The 15,276-nt window shown below is 42.8% G+C and overlaps 1 protein-coding gene across 2 annotated transcripts in view; it reads right to left on the bottom strand.

Annotated features, from left to right (window-relative positions):
- LOC126184520 (elongation of very long chain fatty acids protein AAEL008004-like) overlaps positions 1–15,276 on the bottom strand; it is a 647,799-nt gene that overhangs the window by 499,269 nt on the left and 133,254 nt on the right. For both annotated transcript variants that reach the window (XM_049926915.1, XM_049926917.1), the window contains exon 2: positions 12,772–12,819. The gene's annotated coding sequence lies outside the window, so the exon portion shown is untranslated. The remainder of the gene's footprint in view (positions 1–12,771; positions 12,820–15,276) is intronic.

Here is a 15,276-nt window from a genome sequence, read left to right as displayed (position 1 = left end):
GATAAAATGTTTAAGCTCGTCAGAAATGTGCATCATACAATTCCAGACGATCAGATTTTCTGAAACATTTACATCGTAAATATTGTAACCAGTTTTAGATCTGAGGACTGTCTTAAACAGCGGTACGCATGATGATGGTAGAACGTTCATAGTAGAGTTCGTCGAAAAATTACGATCACCCCTGAATCTGGAGTACAACGTTTGGTGTCGAAATAATAAGTATAGGTCGTTCCTCATATGTTCTCTATTTAACTACAGCAGAATATGAACAAATCTTGCACAAAAAAAATTAAGTTACTAAATTAGTCAGTTATATAAATTAATCTTTCTGATTAGTACTCGCGTCGCAAGGCTGAAAAGGAACACTTCCAGTATTACAACTGCTGACGTGTGCTCTGTCTTAATCCTTAACGCACAGAGAGTGGTATTCAGTACTGACAAGGGAACCACACGGCAAATCCGATTTTTTGGATTTTTTATGTTCATGGTAAGTGAAGTTCAGAACTCAAATATGACACCTCAAAAATGGTTCAATGCAGCTCTAAAAAATTCTCGATAAAGTCTACTTTGAAGTTTTCCGAACGTCTTTAATATGCTAAGGGAAGTTTCTCCTAACAGGTCGTGTGACTGTGTGGCAGAACGCTCGCCTGCCCGTATGGGTTTTAGGTTCGATTCCCAGTTGGTGCAAATTCTTAAATAGAGGTGCATGTTCTGTTAGCAATTCCGTGAAGCTTAAAATAAATAAAGATGGAATAAAGTCAGTGGCGCTCGAGACTGATAATCGCTGGTCCTATTCCCATTTCGATCACTATTTTATTCATTTTTTTCCGTTCAGTTCGCATACCCACGTCATTTAAATATAAAATTCGTCACATATATGCTAAGTAACATACATCTAATTGCTATTTTTATGAAAAATGCCTGTCTTCTTATTTCTAATTACACATTACACACAAAAATCCAATTTTCATTGCAAATATAAATTATTCATTGCTGATCTTTTTTAAAAGATTGTTTAAATTAAAAACATTACAGATGAAATCTATTTTCATCCTTATGTATTTTAAGCTTCGCGGAAGACACAACTTTGTTTAAAATTTTGCCAAGGCTAGTCATCGAACTTGCCACACGACCTGTCGAGAAGAATTAATCTTCCTTTAGCATATTACAGACGATCGGAAAACTTCAGAGTCGATTTTCTCGAGAATTTTTGTGAGTTGCATCTAATTATTTTGGGGGTATTAATATTTGAGTTTTAAACTTCATGTACCATAAAAATAAAAAAATTAAAAAATCCGATTACAGTGTGGTCCCATTCTGAGACACGTAATAATGTAGAAGCTACCACTAGCACGGTTCCAAGCTAACACAGAACATGACCAATACTTCAACTCCAACATTCCGTGCTTGTGTGTTGATTTCAAAGATACCATTTTCACAATATTTTACTACGAATGTTTTCAGTCCAGTGTTACTTTATGTAAACCAACAAAAATGGCTGCCTGAGATATTATGGATGCCCTTGCTTGTAAACTAGGATGCTTGTGGTCGTGAATCTGTTTTCACAGCGAAATAATTAATTAATAATACTGAAACCACGTTTTTCGCATTAATTCTCTCTGTAAAATCTTAGTAGGGCTAGAATAGTATTTTTATTGTTTGACAATAGGATTAACTCATATACAACTCTTCATAATATTTCTTGCCCGTGCAGAATAACTATCGTAACGTGTAAATAACGCTTTTACTTAACAGTATATAATGAAATTTTTGCACGTTGTTGAAATAGTGAGTTAACTATTATACTACAAAGAACAGTTGTGGTTGTATTGCCAATTATGATATTGGAGATGGAAAAGATATTTGTGAAATTATGTACAGGAGGCGTTCTTTAATTTTTACAAAGATACAGATGAAATTATGTACTGGAAGTTGTCTGTTTAATTTTTACATTCAAAACAATGCCCCTAGTCCAGCTAAGAGTGCGTATTGAGCAGTTTTCCATCCAAAAGTAAAAAGACTCGGGGCCATCATCTCTCTGCAGTCCTGAATGGAATTTAATTCTGTTGTTCCTTGTGTAAATACGTCCTGCGTGGTTTGTTCAGAGGTGTCACGCGCTGTGATGGGCACCTGTTAAGGATGTCTGCCGATGTGACTGTCTGCTTAAGCAGTTGCTGATGTACCCTCAGAAACATTGCGGGTACAATTCCTGTGTAAGGATAATTCAACATGGCACTGTATTGCTTCCCATATTGATATACTGCAACCGTTTGTGCTGAGGTGTATTCGCAAACAATTCCGACACCGTAGCTCGGCGTGTATAGTAATGCAGACACAGCAGCAGCAAGCCGACTGCAGGCACGTTCCGTTGGCCTAATTGTAGTCGATTCTGTGACCTGACAAACGGAACTAGCCCCGAGTATGATACGGTATCAACAGCTGCACGATTTAGCAACTGATTCTTCCGAGAACGAGATAATTTCGTACAAGCATATTAAATTCTGTTGTCACGGTTTTATCACAATCTGGTCTGGAAAAACTCCGGAAATAATAACACAAACAAATATATCCGCTTATTACAGGCAGAAAACGACAAGCGAAGACGGTGTTAGCTAAACCACTGTCAACCAAAATACCGTAAGAAATAAACATTTGTATTACTACCACAAAAGCGAAAATTTAATTCCCTACCACATCTACATCCAAACAAATTTTACATTTTTGGCTCAGACTGGAAAGGGTTGAGCTTTAAGAGCAAGCAAGAGTAAATTACTTAGTTTTTAGTTCTTAGAAGACTGAAACCCCGCCGTCCCTCTCAGTGGTCTAGTGATTAGATTCGCTGCCTGGGGAACGTACGTGTCCGATTCCAGGTAACCTGATATTTCTCTCTCTCTCTGTGTGTGTGTGTGTGTGTGTGGGAGGGGTGGAGGAAAGGGGGGCGGGGAGGTCTGGAACGGAATCAGTTCGGTCTCAGGAGGCCAAACGAGAATCTACATGAGGGCTGGCATCGGCAAGTCGATTTATTTTCCGCAGTTCGTCTGTTCGAATTAAGAAGAATTTAGATGATATATGAACATGTTTCACAAACTCTATTTGACATTACCAATTCCTCTATTTAATCTTAGCCTACAATCATATTCGCTTTAATAAAATACGTGATTCAGGTCCTCCACGAAATATCAAGTGCTGATAGTACTGAGTCTCAGAGTGGAAATGGGACAATAAACGTATTTAAACGCTGGACGCCGAATTTCAATCAGTGTAGGTATTATAGATTACGTGGAAACTTGCCAGTGAATATGGTAAAGGGAACAGCAGTCGGGTACGAAAGTTGAATTTGTTATTGAAACTTCACACAGCAGTAGCTTGGTTGAAATAAATAGTTTTCATTGATAACAGGCATAATTTTAGATACTTCACTGAACAAAATATTAGAGCATCAATGCAGCTTCTACGCTCTGAATGTTGTCAAAATGATTGTTAATAACAGCATGATTGAATGAGTTTTGAGACTCTGCATCCTCCAAAACGAAGAAAACCAGTTTGTTTTGCAGAACGCCGAGCTTAAGAACTTAAGTTTAATTCGCAAACACGGAAAAAAAGAGTTAGGAATTTCGAACATCAGCAATATGAGTATCTGAACGCCATGGCAATTATTTCCCTCGAAGGTCTACAATAGATTAAAAGACACAGCACTTCAATTGCACAAAATTAACCTGAATATTTTCTTCGTTTTAATTTTCGTTAATTTTTCTGGTATGGAGTTCTGTGTACTCAAGTTCGGACAAATTTACATCATTTAACTTTGCTGCCAGAATCCCTTCTTATCGCCACAATGGCCAGTTATCAGAGGAAGGGAAGTCGTGTGCGCCACCTTTCTGTGAACTGTGTAAATTTCGTTCTGCGTGCTATCGTATCTTAACTCACTGCATATCGCGTTTTCTGGGGCGGAAATTGGGGACCGGCTCAAAGTTTTCTTAAAAGTGGGTAGGAAACCGCTTAAAACTCAAACTCACGCTGACCGGTACACCAGCCACGGCCGTTAATCCGCCGCGGGGATTCGACTCGAGTCTGACTCACCTTCCTGCATCTACATCTACATACATACTCCACAAGCTGCACCAATACTGGTCATTTGCTTTCCTGTTCCGCTCGAAAACAGAGAGAAGGAAAAACGAATGTCTGTGTCCAGAATGAAATTTTCACTCTGCAGCGGAGTGTGCGCTGATATGAAACTTCCTAGCAGATTAAAATTGTGTGCCGGACCGAGACTCGAACTCGGGACATTTACCTTTCGCGGCCAAGTGCTCTGCCATCCGAGCTACCCAAGCACGACTCACGCCCTTTCCTCACAGCTTTACTTCTGCCAGTACCTCGTCTCCTACCTTCCAAACTTTACAGAAGCTCTCCTGCGAACCTTGCAGAACTAGCACTCCTGAAAGAAAGGATATTACGGACACATGGCTTAGCCACAGCCTCGGGAATGTTTCCCAGCCCCCATGTAGAGTCTCGTTTGGCCTCCTGAGACCGAACTGATTCCGTTCCAGACCTCCCCGACCCCCCCCCCCCCCTCTTTCCACCTCCCCACGCGCTAAACTTCTCTTGCGATTTTCTCGGAACTGCCAGAGTAGTGCATCTTACTACTGGCGCATTATGTTGTTTTAATGGCCTACTAAAGGTGTACAAAGTTTGAAGTAATTCTGTTATCACAAAGTCGTGGCCTCCTCTTTGTCAGCTGCAAAACTTTCAGAGTATGAGTTGACATGGACTCTGTGAACCAAGGCACAAAATAGGCCTACCCCTTCACGTTTAACCGCACGATGACAACTATCAACCTAAAGCCATAGATCATTGTGAGTTGGCTTGCTAAAAACGGCATGTTTTTCTACACATCAAGAAAGGGAAGGCAATTATCCTTCTCCATCTCCGGATGCAAATATTCGGGTCGACTGAACTGAGATATTCTAAAAGTCTGTTTAAATACTACACTCACTTCCAGAGGCCAAACAACAAAAGTACCTTGTACAAGCCTGAAATAGCAGGCAGGTATCAATGCCGCCGACGCCATGGCACGTTGATCCATCTGAGCGTGAAGGGGTGCTTTGTACCTTGGTTCATACGGCCCACGTCATCTCAGACGCTGGAAGTTTAACAGCGGAGTTAGACCATCTCGAAGTCACCTTTCGGCAGATTGGTTATAGTGAAAGACAGATAGGACGTGCGTTGCGGTATCGACCAACCTTGGGTCGATAAGATACGATACTGCATCGCCTAGTTTGTTAAGAAGAACGATGCAGTGTTCCTTCGGACATGCTCCACATCCGAAGGAACAGGCAATGCGGTGACTACAGCCTTTATGAAATCCATGAAACGTATTCGCAGTTACGAAAACGAACAACGATCAGCTGTACAAGGAAACGACGACAATGAAAATATCTGCCGGACTGCGACTCGAAGGCGGGTTTTCCGCATTACGCGAGCGATTGCCGTAACTGATTCGGCTACCCGTGCACGACTCGAGGCCAGACCCAAACTTAAATATGTCGTCGTTCCTGCGTCACATACTGTACTCAAACACGCATTGTGTAATTCCCGTACAGAGGAGGACATTTTAATTGAAAGTCGCTGCCTGGTATCGGCGCATAAAGAAGACACTGCATTGGCTGTGTTGTTAAGTTTGGATCTGGACGTGTTTCGTGCACAGATAACCAAAGCGGTTAAGGCGACAGCTCGCGATAAGCGGGAAACCGGGTTTCGAGTCCCGGTCCGGCACAAATTTTCATTCTCGTCATTCGATTCTACAGCTGATGGTTGTCCATATTCACAACTGCGAATACATCTAATGTACCCCATAACGTCTATAGTCACCGGAGTGCCCGTTCCTTTGGACATAACCAAAGGAACTTTGCATCGTAATTCAGAATAACACAGGCACTGCAATGTCGTGAAGATAGTGCAGCTTCCTTATCCACTGGTAGTTAATATTCATATCCGATTACGCAAGTCTCGTAAACGGCTGGCCCTGACTAGTATTATTACGCAATCTGACTGCATGTAACAACCACAAAGAATGAAATGAAAATTTCAGTTAATACAATTAATTAATTAAGTCCCCAGCAACTATAAAACCTACGAAACCAACAAAGCACAAGTGTAGCTGTTCTGTATGTGGTAGTATGACTCAACGCACATCTGGCACGGTTCTTCTTCAACAAGACACGAATTTTTAAATACCAATTATACTGACGTGATAAAAGAAAATTAGAAATACTATAATTGTGCAAGAAAATCAGAATTACACTCTAATACAAGAACACACGCCAGATGCTTTGTTGACTGAACCTGTAATGACACATTATTCAGGTCACTGAAATAATGAGAAAGAAGAATAAAAGTAGTTTGTTACCTTAATTTATATTGACGAAAAGCACTCAGATCATTACAATATCTCCATTGGAACAACATCTGCTATCTCTCCCATCAAATAACTGCATAAACATGGAACAACACTCTCCACTACCGCATCTCACTCTGACTTCAGCCACAAACAGTGTCCACCACAACTTCTCGGCAAGCACTGCTTGCCGCTACGTCTCAATAATCACAGCCAGTGGAGGCGCGGAACAATACTCTCTGGCGCGATTTTTGGCGCTGTGGCTCAGTGTAGCCACCTTTCACGGTTCTAGGGGCTTCAGTCGGGAACCGCGCTGCCGCTACGGTCGCAGGTTCGAATCCTGCCTCGGGCATGGATGTGTGTGTTGTCCTTAGGTTAGTTCGGTTTAAGTAGTTGTAAGTCTAGTGGACTGATGACCTCAGAAGTTAAGTTCCATAGCGCTTAGAGCCATTTGAACCATTTGAACCTGATAGGCATCATGGTTATGTAAATATCATAGCTCGAGCTCTGCAGTATTTGTGTTGTAATAATGTCGTTAATTGTCAAACTTTATTTTCTGTTGACCAATCTATGCCACTTTATTAGTATTTTTATGACTGTTATCCATGGAGGTATAGTATTTGTCAACATGTTGTGTGTCATTAGTTTCCAAAAACAATTAGTGGACAACATAAAACGCCAACAACAAACCACCATTTACAATTAACTTCCTGAGATGAAGATTATTTTTGTAGACTTTTGCCACTGCGCAGTCTCGTGAAGTTTCAACTTTCCGTGACATGCTAGTAAAATTTGAAAATTTGGTGTATGTTCCTATGAGACCAAACTTCTAAGGTCATCGGTCCCTAGGCTTACACAGTACTTAATCTAACTTAAACTAACTTAGGCTAAAGACAACACACCCACCCATGCCCGAGGGAGGATTCGAACCTCCTACAGGTGTAGCGGCGCGAACCGTGGCAAGGGGCCTTGACCGCACGGCTACCCCGCGCGGCGACATGCTAGTACCCAGTTCAAAACAGTAAAGTTCATTTGACGAGCTTTCGGGTGCAGTTGGACTATCAATATGCCTGGAAGCAATATTTCTGCTGGTTACTGCCTTGATTTCTAGGTGGATTGGAGATTGTCGCTTAAAGCGTCTTTTGATTGTTTCTTCTTTCGCACGACACGTTTCGGCAGGACGCTGCCATCACCAGATAGATTACATTTACATGTACATTGCATTAATCTGAAGTGTGATAACGATTATATACAGGGTGTGCCACTGAGGTTACGTACTGAAATTTGACCATTTTTGTTGGCAATTTACGAGGTACATTCAAGTTCTAAGGCCTCCGATTTTTCTTATAATTAACTACTCACCTGAAATCGATGAAACTGGCGTTACTTCTCGACGTAATCGCCCTACAGACGTTCACAATTTTCACAACGCTGACACCATGATTCCATGGCAGCGGAGAAGGCTTCTTTAGGAGTCTGGTTTGACCACTGGAAAATCGCTGAGGCAATAGCAGCACGGCTGGTGAATGTGCGGCCACGGAGAGTGTCTTTCATTGTTGGAAAAAGCCGAAAGTCACTAGGAGCCAGGTCAGGTGAGTAGGGAGCATGAGGAACCACTTCAAAGTTGTTATCACGAAGAAACTGCTGCGTAACGTTAGCTCGATGTCCAGATGCGTTGTCTTGGTGAAACAGCACACGCACAGCCCTTCCCGGACGTTTTTGTTGCAGTGCAGGAAGGAATTTGTTCTTCAAAACATTTTCGTAGGATGCACCTGTTACCGTAGTGCCCTTTGGAACGCAATGGATAAGGATTACGCCCTCGCTGTCCCAGAACATGGACACCATCATTTTTTCAGCACTGGCGGTTACCCGAAATTTTTTTGGTGGCGGTGAATCTGTGTGCTTTCATTGAGCTGACTGGCGCTTTGTTTCTGGATTGAAAAATGGCATCCACGTCTCATCCATTGTCACAACCGACGAAAAGAAAGTCCCATTCATGCTGTCATTGCGCATCGACATTGCTTGGCAACATGCCACACGGGCAGCCATGTGGTCGTCTGTCAGCATTTGTGGCACTCACCTGGATGACACTTTTCTCATTTTCAGGTCGTCAAGCAGGATTGTGTGCACAGAACCCACAGAAATGCCAACTCTGGAGGCGATCTGTTGAACAGTCATTCGGCGATCCCCCAAAACAATGCTCTCCACTTTCTCGATCATGTCGTCAGACCGGCTTGTGCGAGCCTGTGGTTGTTTCGGTTTGTTCTGCCTTCATTAAACTGTCGCACCCACGAACGCACTTTCGACACATCCATAACTCCATCACCACATGTCTCCTTCAACTGTCGATGAATTTCAATTGGTTTCACACCACGCAAATTCAGAAAACGAATGATTGCACGCTGTTCAAGTAAGGAAAACGTCGCCATTTTAAGTATTTAAAACAGTTCTCATTCTCGCCGCTGGCGGTAAAATTCCATCTGCTGTACGGTGCTGCCATCTCTGGGGCGTATTGACAATGGACGTGGCCTCATTTTAAAACAATGCGCTGTTTATATCTCTTTCCAGTCCGGAGAAAAAAAATCGGAGGCCGTAGAACTTGAATGCACCTCGTATTATCGCTGGCCTCAGAAAATTCCATACTACATGGTTAAGTTGAAATAGGTAGATATTTTTTAGCTAAAACGTTTATTCAAGGTATTATGAGGAACTGCCGGAACGTTTGTGTTCTGCGATTCTGTCGACGGGCTTTCATTTGATGTGCAGCAAATTCGTACGGAATGCATACGCCCAGCTACATAAATTTTCGAAGTTTTTGTAAGCACCATGCAACTATGTTACCAAGGGACGGGCTTGTCGAAGCCTACTAGACCCTGTAGCACGTTAACGCCTTTAGAGTGCAAACGCCCATTCCTAGATATGAATCTTATAAATCTCGTTATCTATAGAGCGAAACTTAAACTTTGTAGTGAATTGAACGAATTGAGTGCAACGTTCTGATACATTAAAACTGTACACTGGATCAGGAGTATAGCAGGGCAAGTCGGATACCGACAGATTGACGATTTGAGTCTGGCCGTCACAAATGTTCTCGTGGCTAAATTGGCAGGACACTGAAATTACCACTCCGAGATATACTCGTAGTTGCAGTTTTTGTCGATGGATTGCCGCTACGTGCATTAGAAGAGTCAGAATTTTTTGGCCTACCACAGAAACAGCGTTCGAATTAATGAAACTTTGCTTTTTCTGCGGAACAGTTCTGATTGTACGGCTTTTTAAATTAGTCGTGTTGCGCTGTCGTTCAGCTGGATAAAATTAAGTAGGTTGGCGTCAGTTTTTATTTTTTCAGTGGAAATTCATCCCACGTTTCTGAAGGTTCATAAGAACAACACTTCTGCATTTATAACAGTTAATAAATGAGCTACTGAATTCAAACGTGACCGCACTGCTCTTTTCTATGATCTACGCGAAGAACGTCCCAGTTACAAATCACAGAAAACATCTACAAAATAAATTTACCGTATTCGAAGGTCGGAGATTGAAGGTATCTGAAAGACAACTAGAACAAGGAGTTAGATGTATTTTGCACGAATAAATAACTATTGGAAAGTTTCGTGCAAGCCGGGTACCACATTTCAAGAATGGTCACAAAAAGTAAAAGCTAGAATATCTATGTCAGCAACGTCTGGACTGTTTTGAAAAGAATTAAACAGATTTTGTGGATGAGGTATACGTCCTCCATTTCCTACAACAAACGAAACAGCAGGGGGTGGAAGCTGGTAGACTTTTACCAAAATAGGGAAGTTTGGTTTTATCTGTGAGGACGCTATGGCCTCTGTTTTGTGGGATATACCCTGCAAATGGTCAAATAACAACTGGCAAATACTAAGCAAGTCTTCTGGACAAATCAGATGGAAAACTGTGAAAACTGGTCTCGGCGAAACAAACGAAACGTTTCTTCTTGTGTTTGCTTTCGATGTAGCTTCAACAAATGCGGCACCCATCTTGCAGAAAGCTTTCCGGTAATTAATTAGTCATATAAAATGCAACGCACTCTTCCCTCTGATGTGCTCAAGACGTTAGATATTTCATACGTCTTTAACCTTTAATTGTTAACATGGGGGCCGACTGATCCCCAGTACATTTAGTTTAGCTAAATTTATGTGAGCAAAGTTGGCAACACAGCCTGCTGTCTCTCAATTCTCTCTCACATCTGTTTATTTCTCGTCAGAAGTTTTTCATTCTTGTGTTGCTCACTTATTTAGTGGCTGGGCAGTTCCTAGACCCCCACGTCAACACTTCCGTTACAAGATAGTGCCAAACAGATAGGTGTAAATTCGGATACTAACGCTTTCCTGTCAGTTTGAATTTTTAGAATTTGGAATTCTCATTAACTGATTTTATTTTTGTAACTGATGATGGAAGAAGACGATTCCAATTACTTCACTTAGGAGGTTTCGGATGAAGATGCCTGTGTAGATAGATTGTCTTATGATTCTGTATGACACTACTGTATCGAGTCTGAGTATAATACCACTCGTGAGCAGTCTGGCGATTCCGATGGTGCAGATTCAGACCTGTCCAATTTCTTTCATAGGAAGGCAAGAGTACAAAATAGAGGTAGCTTCCTGCCAATTAGAGAGTCAAAGCTAGAATATCATAATTCATCTTCCTGGACTAAAGGGATCGGCAAAGACGTGTAAATCTATGCACCTGGAAGATACATCAACAGATCGTATTTCCGTTGTAAGCAAGAAACCAAACATAATTATATTCACATTTTACAACGACAAAAAAGGCAGTGGGGGATTGATGTAGTGGACAAGTTGTGTAAAAAATGGTTCAAATGGCTCTGAGCACTATGGGACTTAACATCTATGGTCATCAGTCCCCTAGAACTTAGAACTACTTAAACCTAACTAACCTAAGGACATCACACAACACCCAGCCATCACGAGGCAGAGAAAATCCCTGACCCCGCCGGGAATCGAACCCGGGAACCCGGGCGTGGGAAGCGAGAACGCTACCGCACGACCACGAGCTGCGGGCGACAAGTTGTGTACCACATATTCAATTGCAAGGAAGTGCAATAGACGATATTCTTTCGCATAATTGATCTAGCTGCAATTTTTAGAAGCAATAACCCTGAAAAGAAAATGACAAGGAAGGATTTTTTTTTGGGGGGGGGGGGGGACTGGATTCGGCTTGGTGCCAAGCCAGCTAAAGAAGAGGGCAGTTATGGGTCACTTACCCAGAGAAATTCGCCAAAGAGCAACAAAAATGAGTGGATCAACATCTACTGTCAATAACAAACCAGCACAAAAAGATGTGTCAGCTGTCAATAGGAGGTGCATCATTTGCCCTAAAAATAAGGTTGTAAAAACTCGATTTGCTTGCCATCAGTGTGGAAAACGTATGTGCATGAAACAATTGCTTGCTGTCTGTGATCAGTGTCTGAAAGGCAATTGTAAAGAGTCATCAGAAGAAAACTGTTGAATGAGTTAATGTCCAGTTTATATCGTGTAAACGTAACTGTAGTTATTACCTGCTTTCTAATGTAATAAAATGTATTATTTCTTCAAATAAGCATTAATTGCTTCAGTTTCATAATTTATGTGGTTATTCTACATTAACTTTTTAAATAACCTAGTTATCAATATTCGACGTATGTAGCAACATTAAAACATCATGAGGATCCACTGGACCCCACGCTACCACTTGTGAAAATAATGCCACGTTAACAAAGGAAAGTTAATCACTAATCTTCGAATAGCGCGCTGTAACTTTCTAGATGTTATCATCTGTCATCATTTTTGGGACTTCACGATTATCTATGCCAGTAAAGTGTAGTACCGCCACGTTTGAATTCGGCTAGGCATTTATTAACCGTTACAAGTGCAGGAGTGATGCCTACATTTTACAAATTATCTACTTCATTGACTACGCAGCAGGACTGATTTAATTAACTTCACTTAATATGGCATTCTCGACTTCAAACAGGAGCGGAAGAGCGACGTGACACGACGTTACATCGCATGACGATGACGAGTGCGAAACTGGAGGGGACATTACTCGGCTGAAAACGTGAGAACGTTAGCGTAAACAACGAGACAGGAAGTCGCAGCGAGAATGCAAGACCGCTCAAAACGGAACGTCCCAGTTCCTTCTGCAGGATGGACCGCCGCTTCGTCGTAGGTCAGCGTCCCAGTGAGGGGAAAAAAGGCGGAAAACACCGTTAGTCTTGGTGTGACGTCGACAGCCGGTCTTTTCGGGGCCACGTATTCTAACTGTGTCACGTCGCTCCTGCTTGCATTACGGAAAAGGCCCTTACGTAAGACGCACGCCAGCTAACGCCGTGCGATATATGCGTGTCTCACCTTGTATAGTCCGAATGTTGACACCAGGAATCACCTCACAGCAAAACCCTGCACAAAGAAAAAAAAAAAACATTATCAGCACTGAGATAAAGAAAAATTGCAATGCAATAAGAGCAAATTATGCGTGGAAAAATGGTTGTAAGCTAGCTTTCGACACCGCCACTTGTGAAGTATCCTCATTGCCAACGACTTACACATTTATGCGGACGTTTAGTACTGATATTATCTCTGGTTAAGACCTTAGAATCAAAATACACTAGTGGCCATTAAAATTGCTACACCAACAAGAAATGCAGATCATAAACGGGTATTACGGGTATTCATTGGACAAATATATTATACTAGAACTGACATGTGATTACATTTTCACGCAATTTGGGTGCATAGATCCTGAGAAATCAGTACCCAGAACAACCATCTCTGGCCGTAATAGCGGCCTTGATACGCCTGGGCATTGAGTCAAACAGAGCTTGGATGGAGTCTACAGGTACAGCTGCCCATGCAGCTTCAACACGATACCACAGTTCATCAAGAGTAGTGACTGGCGTACTGTGACGAGCCATTTCCTCGGCCACCATTGACCAGACGTTTTCATTTGGTGAGAGATCTGGAGAATGTTCTGGCCAGGGCAGCAGTCGAACATTTTCTGTATCCAGAAAGGGCCGTACAGGACCTGCAACATGCGGTCGTGCATTATCCTGCTGAAATGTAGGGTTTCGCAGGGATCGAATGAAGGGTAGAGCCACGGGTTGTAACACATCTGAAATGTAACGTCCACTGTTCAAAGTGCCGTCAATGCGAACAAGAGGTGACCGAGACGTGTAACCAATGGCACCCCATAGCATCACGCCGAGTGATACGCCAGTATGGCGATGAAGAATACGTGCTTCCAATGTGAGTTCACCGCGATGTCGCCAAACACGGATGAGCCCATCATGATGCTGTAAACAGGACCTGGATTCATCCGAAAAAATGACGTTTTGCCATTCGTGCACCCAGGTTCGTCGTTGAGTACACCATCGCAGGCGGTCCTGTCTGTGATGCAGCGTCAAGGGTAACCGCAGCCATGGTCTGCGAGCTGATAGTCCATGCTGCTGCAAACGTCGTCGAACTGTTCGTGCAGGTGGTTGTTGTCTTGCAAACGTCCCCATCTGTTGACACAGGGATCGAGACGTGGCTGCACGACCTGTTACAGCCATGCAGATAAGATGCCTATCATCTCGACTACTAGTGATACGAGGCCGTTGGGATCCAGCACAACGTTCCGTATTACCCTCCTGAACCTACCGATTCCATATTTTGCTAACAGTCACTGGATCTCGACCAACGCGAGCAGAAATGTCGCGATACGATAAACCGCAATCGCGATAGGCTACAATCCGACCTTTATCAAAGTCAGAAACGTGATGGTACGCATTTCTCCTCCTTACACGAGGCATCACAACAACGTTTCACCAGGCAACGCCGGTCAACTGGTGTTTGTGTATGAGAAATCAGTTGGAAACTTTCCTCATGTTAGCACGCTGTAGGTGTCGCCACCGGCGCCAACCTTGTGTGAATGCTCTGAAAAGGTAATCATATGCATATCACAGCATCTTCTTCCTGTCAGTTAAATTTCGCGTCCGTAGCACGTCATCTTCGTGGTGTAGCAATTTTAATGGCCAGTAGTGTACAAATACTTTGTTTCCAAATCACGTCACTGACACTGTGTAACTTTGCTTTCATGTTACTATAGCGTGTGCTGCATGCTAATTTACATCTTCTTGAACTAGTTCCCAGTCTTAACTACACGTGTGTGCAAGACTTAAGAACGAAAGTAACTTTCGCAATTATGTTGCACTGCCAAGTAACTTAGCCCGACGAAATTCGGACTATATATAAAAAGAAATGTTACTGCATAGTGCAAAAGGTGACTGTAGAGAATACGCAGAGAGACCAATAGAAATGACACTTTTATTCGAAGACAAAAATTATATTGAAGTACCGAGATTTATGAAGGTCGCCTGGATATAACTAAAGCCGGGACATGGTTCTTAATAGGATGCGAGATAACCACGAACAGCAGTGCTTGCTCTGCAACGAGCTCCCATGCTGGTCACAGGGTTGATGAGGAGTTCTTGTGGCAGAGCGTTCCATTCCTCCACCAGCGCGACTGACAGTCGCTGCATCGTCATTGGTGTTTGTGGACACACTGCAGTATCCTCCCCAACGCACACCACACGTGATCGGTGGGATTTAAGTAGGGGGAACGCCCAGGCCAGTCCATTCGCGAAAAGCCTTCTCGTTCCAAGAGCTCCTCCTCATGAGCTATTCGACGCTGTTACTCGTTGTCAGCCATAAAAATGAAATCAGGGGTGAATGGATCCCTGGAAAGACGCACATGGGAAAGGAGTACAGTGCCACAGCAATGTTGTCTGGTGAGTGTACCGTGTTCAGAGGTCTGGAGGTCAGTACACCCACGCAACATGATACCTCCCCACACCATAACACCTGGTCCACCAAAAC

This window comes from Schistocerca cancellata, chromosome 4 (genome assembly GCF_023864275.1).
Source record: "Schistocerca cancellata isolate TAMUIC-IGC-003103 chromosome 4, iqSchCanc2.1, whole genome shotgun sequence".
NCBI classification, from domain to species: Eukaryota; Metazoa; Arthropoda; class Insecta; order Orthoptera; family Acrididae; genus Schistocerca; species Schistocerca cancellata.
This window is presented reverse-complemented; position numbering and strand designations above follow the sequence as displayed.